General features: G+C 35.0%; 1 long non-coding RNA gene across 1 annotated transcript; it reads right to left on the bottom strand.

Moving 5' to 3' along the window:
* Positions 1-5,729: 5,729 nt before the first annotated feature.
* LOC105516592 lies at positions 5,730-10,365 on the bottom strand. Its single transcript, XR_001002510.1, has 2 exons — positions 10,261-10,365; positions 5,730-6,234 (listed from the first exon to the last, which is right to left on the bottom strand). It is a non-coding gene; the product is annotated as an uncharacterized LOC105516592 (long non-coding RNA).
* Between the last annotated feature and the right edge of the window lie 2,322 nt (positions 10,366-12,687).

The raw sequence follows: 12,687 nt of genomic DNA on the forward strand, positions 1-12,687 counted from the left end.
TTTATCTACAGTCATGAATTGCTTAACAGGGATACTGTATTGGTCCATTCTCACACTACTAATAAAGACAAATCTGAGACTGAGTAATTTATAAAGGAAAGAGGTTTAATTGACTCACAGTTTCGCTTGGCTGGGGAGGCCTCAGGAAACTTACAATCCTGGTGGAAGGGGAAGCAAACACGCCCTTCTTCACATGGTGGCAGGAGCAAGAATGAGAACCAAGAAAAGGGGGAAGCCACTTGTAAAATCCCCAGATCTCATGAGAATTCACTCCCTATTACAAGAACAGAATAGGGGAAACCACCCCCATGATTCAATTATCTTCACCTGGTCCTGCCCTTAACACATGGGGATTACTACAATTCAACATGAGACTTTGGGTGGGGACACAGCAAAACCATATTGGATACATACTCACACAAACCTGGATGGCATAGCCTATATACCTAGGCTATAAGCCTATTGCCCTTAAGCTACAAACCTGTACAACATGTTACTATACTCTTTACCATATACTGTAGGCAATTATAACACAATGGTAAGTATTAGTGAATCTAAATATAGAAAAGGTACAGTAAAAAGATGGTACAATAAACAAAACATGGTACACTTATAAAGGGCACCTACTATGAATGAAGCTTGCAGGACTGGAAGTTTGTCTGAGTGAGTCAACAAGAGAGTGGTAAGTGAATGTGAAGACCTATGACATTCCTGTATATATATTCTGCTGTAGACTTTATAAACACCGTACAATAAGCCTGCACTAAACTTTATGAAACATGTTTCTGTTTCTTTAATAGTAAATTAACCTTAGCTTAGTGTAAACTTTATATATTTTAACTTTTTAAAACTTTTTGACTCTGTCACAATAACAGCTTAAAACACAAACACATCATCCAAAAATCTTTTCTTTATACCCTTATTCTATAAGCTTTCTTCTATTTTTAAAGTTCATGTAAATTTCATAGAAATATTATTTAAAATGATAAAAGCCAAGTATTATTTCACCTATATGAAATTTACATGAATGTATATAAAATGTTCAGAATAGGCAAATCCACAAATTCATAGAGACAGGAGATTGGTGATTACCTAGGGATTAGGGAAGGAGCAGATGAGGAGTGACCGCTAATGGGTCCAGGATTTCTTTTTTGGAGTGATGAAAATATTCTGGAATTAGGGAGTATGATAATCATACAACACGGTGAATATGCAAGAAACTCCACTGCATTGTACACTTTAAATACAGTCATGCGTTGCATAACAAAGTTTTGTTCAACGACAGACTGTATATACAGTGCATTTAATTTGTTTCATTGTTTCCTAAAACCACATTGCAAGAAAATATATCGTCATAACTATAAATGCTTTATTGAATTTGATCTGTTTTCATAACTATGTATGAAAAATGAGACCTAACAGCCTTTATTCAGAATCATACTTTATATCGCTTATGACTGACTCTGTAACCGTTCATAAAATTATATAGCATGTTCGGATATGATGAAAATTTAGCATTATCTAACGTAAAGCCAAAAGAGAGAGATGTTGGAGAAATCTAGTCCAATTCTTCTATTATTCAGTTGAAAAAATTGTAAGCTACAAATATTAAGTGGTTTGTCCAAAATCAGAATGGTAATTGGTGTCAGATCTGGAACCAGAAAGTAGAACAGGGTTTAGGAAACATATTCATTATAAGGTTTAACTGTTGTAATTGTGGCTATTATTGAAAAAAGAATAAAAAATGCATTGAAAATGAAATGGGTAATTGACAATTATCAAAATAATTGTTTTAAATGACTCACTTATCTACATAATTCAGACAAAAGTCAGCATTGTAGTTTCCTCCTAATTAGATATTTAATACTAGTTTTCTATGCATGCAAATTAAAACAGAAAACCCTTTAGAATCTTATTGCTTCCTCTTATTTAAAAACATTTAATTCATTGCGTTTAGTATTTCTATGATTTATTCATGCTGTGGCATGTATCACTACTTTAATCCTTTTTATAGCTAATATTCTATTTTATGGATATACCACATTTTGTTTGTTCATTCATTAATTGATGGGCATTTGGCTTGTTTCCCGTTTTTGACTATTATGAATAATGCTGCTGTGAACACTCATGTAGAAGTTTTTGTGTGACTATATGTTTTCAATTTTCTTGGGTATAAATACACCTGGGAGTGGGAATTGCTAGATAATATGATAGCTCTATGTTTAAATGTTTGAGAAACTGCAAGACTGTTTTCCAAAATGAAACTGCAAGACTGTTTTCCAAAATGAAACTGCAAGACTGTTTTCCAAAATGGCTGCACTATTATACATTCCCATCAGCGATGTCTAAGGGTTCCAACTTTTCCACATCCTCACCAACACTTGGTATTGTCCATGTTTTTGATTAGAGCCATCCTCATGAGTGTGAAGGAGTATTTCAGTGTAATTCTGACTTGCATTTCCCTCATGACTAATAATGTTTAGATTTGTTTCTTGTGTTATTGGTCATTTATTTATTCCTTTGGCTAAATGTCTACTCAAATCTTTTATTTTTTAATCGAGTCACTTGTCTTTTATTGATGAGTTGTAAGAGTCCTTTATATATCCTGGATACTATAACTTTATCAGATATATGATTTGCAAATATTTTCTCCCAATCTGTGGGTTTTTACTTCTTGATAGTATTCTTCATAACACAAAAGTTTTTTTTTAATGATGTCCTGTTTATCTATTTTCTCTTTCGTCACTTGTATTTAGGTATTGTATTTAAGAGGTATTATACCCAATCCAAGGTCACAAAGACTTACTGCTATGTTTTTGGCTAAGAGTTTTATAATTTTGCCTTTTATATTTAGGTCTTTGGTCCATTTTGAGTTAATTTTTTTTTTTTGGTATAAGATGTGAGGTAGATGTCCCACTTTATTATTTTGCATGTAGATATCCAGTTGTCCCCATATCATTGACTGAAAAGACTATTCCTTTTACCACTAAATCATCTTGCAACCTTGTTAAAATTCAATTGACCATAAGTGTATTGGTTTATTTCTGTACTCTCATTAGATTCCATTGACCTATATCTCTATCCTCATGCCAGTACTGCACTGTTTTGTTTACTGTAGCTTTGTAGTAAATTTTGAACTCTGAAGTGTTAGTTCTCTAATTTTGTTCTTTTTCAACAGTGTTTTGGCTCTTCTTACTGCATCCCTTGCATTTCCATATGGATTTTATAATCAGCTATGTCAACTTCTGCAAGAAAGACAGCTAGGATTTTGATAAGGATTGTGTTGAATCTGTAGTCCAATTTTGGGAGTACTACCATGTTAACATCATCTTCCCATTCATGCACATGGACTAGCTTACCATTTATTTGATCTTCTTCAATTTCTGTCAATAATGATTTGTTTTCGGTTTCAATTATTTAGTTTTCAGTTACAAGTCTTGCACTTCTTTTGTTAAACTGTTTCCAAATATTTATTCTTAATTATATACTTCTCATAATAAAATTCTGAAATTTTATTAATTTCATTTTTGTGGCCATGCACTTTAAAACTTGCCTTTTAACAAGACTTCCAGATGATTCTTATGAACATTAAGTTTGCGAAGTGCTGCTCTATTGACAAACTGAACTCACGCGACATTCCACACAGCACTGGCAAATTCTGTCCCATAACTCCGCTAGCTCTCCAACAAGAAGTGGCTTGAGGCAGCCCAAGGACACTACTTAAAACAATGAATTAAATGTTTTTAAATAAGAGGAAGCAATAAGATTCTAAAGGGTTTTCTGTTTTAATTTGCATGCAATGGAAAACTAGTATTAAATATCTATTTAATTAGGAAGAAACTACAATGCTGACTTTTGTCTGAATTATGTAGATAAGTGAGTCAGTTGAAACAATTATTTTGATAATTGTCAATTATTCATTTCATTTTCAATGCATTTTTATTCTTTTTTCAATAATAGCAACAATTACAACAGTTAAACTTCATAATGAATATGTTTCCTAAACCCTGTTCTACTTTCTGGTTCCAAATCTGACACCAATTACCATTCTGATTGTTGGACAAACCACTTAATATTTGTAGCTTACAATTTTTTCAACTGAATAATAAAAGAATTGGACTAGATTTCTCCAACATCTCTCTCTTTTGGCTTTGCATTAGATAATGCTAAATTTTCATCATATCCAAACATGCTATATAATTTTATGAACTGTTACAGAGTCAGTCATAAGCGATATAAAGTATGATTCTGAATAAAGGCTGTTAGGTCTCATTTTTCATACATAGTTATGAAAACAGATCAAATTCAATAAAGCATTTATAGTCATGACAATATATTCTCTTAACTTGCAATGTGGTTTTAGGAAACAATGAAACAAATTAAACAAATGCATGATTCCTTAAATTTAGTTGACATGGGATTTCGTTACATGTAAGACCCTTCTCCCTCAGCCAGATTAACCCTGCTTTGTATATTTAATACTCATCTTCCCCTCAAATTTCACAATAATAATTTTATAAAAATCAGTGTGTAAACTGCTGCATTGGCATGAAAGGCTACTAATGTGATACCTTTCAAAGATAAAGTGAATATTTTTGTAAAAAGCCACCAAACTGGAGGCATTTAACAATATTCATCTTCTTATGGCATCACTACCCTAGATGTACTTTGCAATTTTAATAAAGCCTTGTCTTACTTCAGGCTTCCTAGAAATAGAGCACGAGGCAGGGATTCTTTCTTGCACAGTGATTTATTGAGGAAGTGCTCTCAGAGGAAACCGGTAAGAGGCTGAGGATAACAGGAGAAGACAGGAGAAGGGGGCTGAGCAGAGATGGGGATCCAACTGGAATCTGGCCTTTGCTGATTACCAGAGCAGCTCTGGGTACGAATGGCGAAGTGCTGTTCTGTTCACAAACTGAACTCAAGTGACATTCCACGCAGCAAATTCTGTCCCATAACTGCTAGCTCTTCAACAAGAAGTGACTTGAGGCAGCATAGTTACAGAAAACAGCACAAGAACCAAGGATACTAAACACAGTGACTTAAATGTTTTTAGATAAGAGGAAGCAATGAGATACTATAGGGTTTTAATTTCTGGGCAATGGAAAACTAGTGTGAAATATTTATTAATTAGGAGGAAATGACAAGGCTGACTTCTGTCTGCTGATAGACAAAATTGAGTTCTCCAACCATGAGGCAAGATGCTGGACTTTTGTACCCCTGCACTATTCAGTTGATGGGTGAGTGGATTGTAACTTCCCAGGCATCTCCTGGTAGGCGGGCCCCACTGGCCAAGGACATTTCCCAGGAGAGTGAACAGCTGTGAGCTGCTAGCAGTAGCACTCACAGCAGCTGGGGGAAAATGCACTGCACTGGTCAGGTAAAGGGCCAGCATATACCAAGGTCCAGTTCCACAATTAGTGGAGAAATATTTAATAACATTATTTAAAAAAATAATTAGGTTATATCACTTTGATACTTTTTCTCTAGCAGAGTGACTAAAGAGAAGCAGGTTTTTAACTGGAATTTTATTTCTGTTGTGTCTCTAGCCAAAGCCATGCTGATGTTTGATAGATTTTTTTTTTTAAGAGACAGGGTTTCACCATGTTGGCCATGCTGGTCTTGAACTCCTGACCTCAAGTGATCCACCCGCCTTGGCCTCCCAGAGTGTTGGGATTACAGGCGTAATCCAGTCAGAATATTTTTTCATAAAGAATAGAACAACATTATAAAATTTTATGCATTAGGAACAAATTTTATTTTACGATTTTCATTTCAGTGAGTCACAAGATATTCAACACAAAATGAAATTTCACAAAATTTCACAAAATGAAAAATTTGTTTCAGATTCAATGTCTACCTCCATCATCCATATTCATTCTTCCAATCTCTCAGGCCAGAAATTTGGAGTATGTGGCTTCTCTACCTCACACAATTTGCTCTAACTTCAATATATACTCCAGAAATTACTGGCTTTTCACTGTTTCTATGATTCTCATGTGTAATATACAATGCTTACAATGCATACATGCATACAATAATATAATAATTCTGTGTCACAACCACACCTAAATTGTTAAGTTTATATGATTATAAGCTGAGAGGTTTTGCTGATCTTGGCTGAGCTCAGCTGTGCAGGTCTTCTGGTCTTGGCTGGGGTTCACTCACACACAAGCAGCTGACAGTTGGCTGATCTAGGATGGCCTCAGCTGGGATGACAGGCTGTTTCCTCACCTTCCAGCAGGCAAGCTAGTCCCAAGAAAGAGAAGGCTGAAATAGGGAGGCCATTAATTGAGCCTATCACATGAAATGCATCTGCCACACCAATATAGTTAGATATCACCTCTCACCCAGATGTTTGCAATCGCCTAACTTTTCTCCTTTCACTCACTATGCTGCCTTACAAACCTATTCTCCACAGATCAGCTAGAGCAACCCTTTTAAATCCTAAGTAGAATGCTACCATTCCTCTGCTCAAAATACTGGAGAGGAGATGCCACAGTCTTTACCATGATCTTCAAGACCCTATGGGAGGTGGTCCTATCTTACCACCGTAGCCTCCTACCACTGCCCCAACATGCACACTGAGTTCCAGCCACAGCATCTGCTTCTTCATTGATCTGCCAAGGACATGAATGACTCAGAATCTCGAACTTATACTTCCCTCAGAATCCACTGAGCCTACTCCCTCTTCTTCTTCTCAAATGGCAACTTCTCTGGCCAATCTATATGTACTAAAACATCCATCCAGCACTCTCTGTCATCCTTACCATGGTTTATTTTTCTTCATAGCACCTAACAATTTGTGAATTACTATATATGCATTTTTGTTTGTATACATCTCTCTCCCTGCACCAGTATGTGAACTCCACAAGACTGGAGAGCGTATTTATTTTGTTCACTGCTGTAACCCCAGTGTCTAGAACAGTGCCTGGCACACCGTAGGTGTTTAATATTGATTTGTTAAGCTAAGCCAATGAATAAATATTCTTTTGCCTATGAGATGATGTTTAAAATTGTTCAGTTATTCATAACTGCCTGTAAGGAATGAATGTTAGTGAATTACTGTGATACCAATGAAAGTTAAATGATGCAACGAAGATTGGGTGGATCACAAGGTCAGGAGTTTGAGACCATCCTGGCCAATATGGTGAAACCCTGTCTCTACTAAAAATGTCAAAATTAGCTGGGCGTGGTGGCGGGTGCCTGTAGTCCCAGCTACTCAGGAGGCTGAGGCAGGAGAATCGCTTGAACCTGGGAGGCGGAGGTTGCAGTGAGCCAAGATCACACCACTGCACTCCAGCCTCGGTGACAGAGTGAGTCTCCATCTCCAAAAAAAAAAAAAAAAAAAATAGATCTAAATATTATCATTGTCTGCCCTCATCTGCTGTCTTGGCTTTAGGTCGTGCTTAGATCTTTTCCAGGTGCAATTTGAATTGATGCAACTAATGGAAACTAGAACAGAAGTTCATATTGCACTATTGTATTACACTATTGGACTCATCTTTCAGTATCACCAGGTGCATAAGGATAATGTCAAAAGTAATTCAAGAGAAAGAAATATGATCGCAGCTTAACACAATGTAAATTTATTATTTGTACTTTTTGTCTAAATGGTTTGCCTAAAAGACTGAAAGATGTTTTATATTAGTTAAAATACTTGAGGATAATAATATAAAAACAGTTTCCTTTCCAACTTGTTTATAAAAGGAAATCTTCACTGTTTTGAACATCAGTTATTTTAAACTTTTAAGTTGTTAGCATAGGAAAAGCAACCAAATTCTAAGTGCAGTAATCACTTTACTGCATGGTCATATGAAATCAAGTCAATGTTATGGGTATTACTGGAAAGCTGGACAGAGTAATGGGAAAAGTGACTAAAAGTATGCAAAACTAAGCAGATTGTGTCTCTAGAGTATTTCCTATCTCAAGTTTAGTTATTTACTAATTTGGCAACATCTGACCTATCTTTACTTGTGAGAAAATAAAGAAACACATAAACTAACTCCCAGAATATGGTTATACATAGGTGTAGCCATGACTTTGAATGTATTTGTTTGAATAGCATAAAACAAAATAAAAATAAAATCTTGTTATAGTGCAAGAAATGGCAGTCATTAAACTAAGATGAGGCAAGTGTCATGAAGTATGAAAATATGGTACTTGAATTCTATTTATTAGAAAGTCTTCAGTGAGCTGAGCATGTTTTTTTAACAAATTCAATTACTGATTTGAATATTTATTATACTTAATTATTGCAGCCATGAAAAGAGGTGCTGGCTGAGGCTGCATTTAATAAAAACATTTTATCAGCTTGAGGTTAGTAAACCATTTAATTTGTTTTTTCATGAAGATTTAACTTCTAAAATAATTTCATTTATATATAGCCCTAGATTCCGGTCTACATAGTATACAAATCATTTTAGAATGACACTAGGTTATTTCAACTGCTTTTCTAGAGAAGTGTTAAATAAGGGAGTAAAGTTTTGGCTTTTTCCATAATTGAAATAAGTGTACAATGAGCAGTAACTTCCTGATTTCACTGCTATTTTGTTTAATCAACATAATGATGTAGATTTACTCTGCATATATACAGAAGAGTGAAAGAAGGTTGGGAAGGAATAACTATCAGTTAATATAGGCTATATAGTAGTTATTTTTGCAAATCAACTATAATTTCTGAATGAATATTCAGACCATATTTACATTACATAGAGGAGGTACACACCGGAAGATTTAACAAATGTGCCAAATATTGGTGAATATTTCGTTAGGTACCAAAACGATGCTGTATAAATTAAGATGCTTTTGACCATAAGAGACTCATCTCAAAAATGGCTTGAAAATATGGGGAATTATTATCTCACTTAGTATGAAGTTAAAGGTAAGGCAAGTCCAAATTAATTCAAGTTAATTAAAGCCCCAAGTTCTTGGAATTTGCTCTGCTGGTCTTAGCTGGTTAGCTTTTGTCCTGAAGTTTGTAACTTCATGACCAGAAGATAACTGAAGTATTTTCTAAGTATAAAGCCTGAAGGTTTAAACCAGGTAGTCTCAGTAAAACCACTGATGCGTGGTCACCTTTCCCTTAGTTGACAAATATTTGTCTTCCAGATACTTTGAATCAGAATGGGCATTTTAACTAAGATCCAGTACAACTAAAGGCAATAATCAAACAAATGATAAAATAATTATTCTGAGCTGAAAACACAAGTCTGAATATTGGAAGAGGTTCCTGATTTCCAGGCAGAATTGATAAGCAAAGATATCAACCTAAACACATCCTGGTTATAGTCTAAAATTTAAAGAATAAATGGGAAAAGATTACGAACTTTAAGGAAGAAATAACTTACACATAAAAAGGAAAAACTATCTGTTGACAGATTTATCACCTGCTAGATAAGAGTAGAATAACCATTCACTAGGAGAAAATGGGAGAAGCTAGAAGATACTGGAGTAACATTTATAGAGTACCGAAGAGAAAAAAAAAAACAGAAATTCAATACACAGCTAAGATATCATTTACCTATAAATGATGCATGGTAAAATAAAGGGTAAAATAAGGATATTTGCAGATTCACAAGGAGAAATTAGCCTTCAGGTACTCAGCTGAGGAAAATCCTAGAGACGAAACTCTAACAAAAACAAACTAACCGGGTGCAGTGGTGTGGGCCTGCAGTTCCAGCTACTCAAGAGGCTGAAGTAAGAGGATCGCTGGAGCCCAGGGGTTCTGGGCTGTACTGCGCTATGCTGATCAGGTGTCTGCACTAAGTTCGCCATCAATATGATGACGTCCCAGGTGGAAAATGGAGCAGGTGAAAACTCCCGTGCTGATCATGCCTGTGAGTAACTGCTGCACTCCAACCTGGGCAACATAGCAAGACCTCATCTCTAAAAAACAAACAAACAAACAAACAAAAATGATTCGGACAAATGTCAAGATAGAGTAAAAGAAGAAAGTATTGAAGGCCCTTCAACATAAATTGGATCAGACAATAAAAATAATAGCAAAGTTCTTTTCATGCTCTATCCTTAATTCCTCACCATAATCTTAGGAAGTGAATGTATTAATTATCTTTTGCTATATAACAAATTACTCCCAAAACTTAGTGGCTTCAAACAACAAATATGATTTCACAATTTCTGTGGGTCAAGAATTTGGAAGTAGTGGCTCTGGCTCAGGGTCTCATTTAAGGTGGTAGTCAGGATGCCAGCCAGGGCTGCAGGCATTAGAAGGGTCTGCTTCCTCAATGGCCCACTCACATGGCTGTTGGCTGGAGGCCTCACTTTCTCACCTCATGGGCCTCTTCATAGGACTGCCTGAGTGTCCTTACGGCATGGCAGCTGGCTTCCCCCAGAGTGAACATTCTGAGAGAGAGAGAGAGAGTTAGAAGGCACAATGTCTTTTATGACTTCATCTCATATGTCACATGCTGACACTTCCACTGTATCCTATTCACCAGAAGTAAGGGACTAAATTCACCAAACAGAAAAGTGAAGGAGAATGAGGCTTCAGTTTTTTTGGGGGGGGAGAGTTGAAGAACGTTTGGATATTTTGAACAACCACAATATAATTCTTCTTTTCACTGAAGCACAAAAAATTTAATTTGTCCAAGTGTACACAGTTAGCAGGCAACACCTTTGAGAAAAAAATCCCTATAGTCTGATATGAGCACCCAAACTCATAACCACGATGTGAATCTAACTGCTTTTCAATGAAAAAAGAAAGAAAGAGTCCCTTCAAATGTGGCATACGCATTCACATGGAGCTTTCATGCTGCCAGTGATAGTACTATAGTTATCTGGAATTAGAAGTTCTAACTTATCTTGGCCAAACTGAGGACTTAGGGATGGGTAGAAGGTTGGAAGGATGTAAGATCTCTCTTTAGAATCTCAGATTCTCAAGATCTCATCTTGGAGAAGAAAACAAAATGGGGAAGTAGAAGACAAAATGCTTTTTTAGGTTGGGAAAGGATTGGGAGAATCAAGCATCTAGAAATGGGCACAAAGAGTTACTTTATTTCATGAAAAAAAAAAAGTTTGACTATGAATGCCTGAAAACAGCAGGTGATTATTAATGGGATGAAAAAGTTCATTAGATTCTTCAAATTAGTAAGGAGGGACTTGAAGACCAAATTGATAAAAATTAAAAAAAAAAGATGTCATAGTAGAATAATCTAGATAATAAGCAATAAATGAGACTGAAAAAATAAAATCAAGTATATCACTTATTACACTAAATATTAATATACCAGATTCTCTTATTAAAAAACAGAGAAAGTCAAATTAGATTAAATAAGAACAAAAAGCTAGCTATATAGTATTTATAAGAAACATTCTTATAAACAAGTTGATAATGAAAGATTAAAAATAAGATATTTGAGGCAAGGCAAGCAAAAAGAAATAAATATTAAACAAGGAGAAATTCAAGGTTATGGACATTCCCTAAGGAAAAGGATGACATAGTGTTACAGTGGCAAAAGTTAGGAAGCAGATGACATAAATCTCTATGCACAAACAGTATGGCCACAAAATACATTAATTAAAAATTACTAGAAATATAAGAAGAGTTTGATTAAAATATACTTATTACAAGGGATTTAACATATTATAAAAATCAGGCTGATGTAAATTTAAATATAATCAAATATTAGGAAAGTAGAATAATACAACAAAGTTGATTACATATATTCATTTTCCAGATAATATATTTTATGCCTATGAAATTGTTCTTAAAATTAATTATATATTAACCGCGCACACACACACACATACTCACACACACACACGCATCTTCATCTTTTCTAAAAAATCAGGATTTAATAGCCATATTATCTGATCATAGGCTGTTGAAAATAAATGATTTAAAGGTGGCCTAAAGTTTAAGTACTTTCAAATTAAGAAACATCCTCTCCACATCAAAGAGAAAATCACAACTAATGTTACTAATTTTCTAGGAAGCAATTCAAAGAACACTTAATCCAAAACCTATGAGATGCAGATGAAACTGTGCTCAGGGAAGAATGTATAGCCTTAAATGCTTACACTGATAAAGTAAATGAAAGAAAAAAATAGTTTTTATCTTAAGAAATTAGGAAAAAAGCAAATACGGTGAAATATACTACTAAGAAATAAAGGGAAACTTACTGAATTTAATGAAATAGAAAACAATAACACATATTAGAAAGGATAAAAAGGATTTTAAAAATCTGCTCTTTTAAAGTATCTGTAAAACAGAAAGCCTTATGATTCAGATTAAAGAAAAAAGTGTGTGTTTGTGTATATGTGTGTGTGTATTAAGAAAGAAGATATAACTTCACAATCAGAGAAGTTTCAAAGAACTACAGTTATTTGGCAATAAATTTGAAAACTGAGAGGACACAGAAAATTGTGTGACAAATTAGAAATTATGAAAATTGACCTTATTCTGAAGTAGAAAGCAAGTATAGATCAAGTTTCATGCAAGAGTTTGGAAAGATGATTAAAAATGCACCCTCTGAAAAGCAAGCTGGGCGTGGTGGCTCATGCCTGTAGCCCTAGCTACTTGGGTGGCTGAGGCAGAAAGATCACTTGAGCCCAGAAGTCCAGAAGTTTGAGGCTGCAGTGAGCTGTGATTGTGCCACTGCCTTCCAGAAAAAGAAAGAAAGAAAGAGAGAGAGAGAGAGAGAGAAAGGAAGGAAGGAAGGAAGG

Source organism: Colobus angolensis, unplaced genomic scaffold (genome assembly GCF_000951035.1).
Source record: "Colobus angolensis palliatus isolate OR3802 unplaced genomic scaffold, Cang.pa_1.0 Scaffold285, whole genome shotgun sequence".
Lineage (NCBI taxonomy): Eukaryota > Metazoa > Chordata > Mammalia > Primates > Cercopithecidae > Colobus > Colobus angolensis.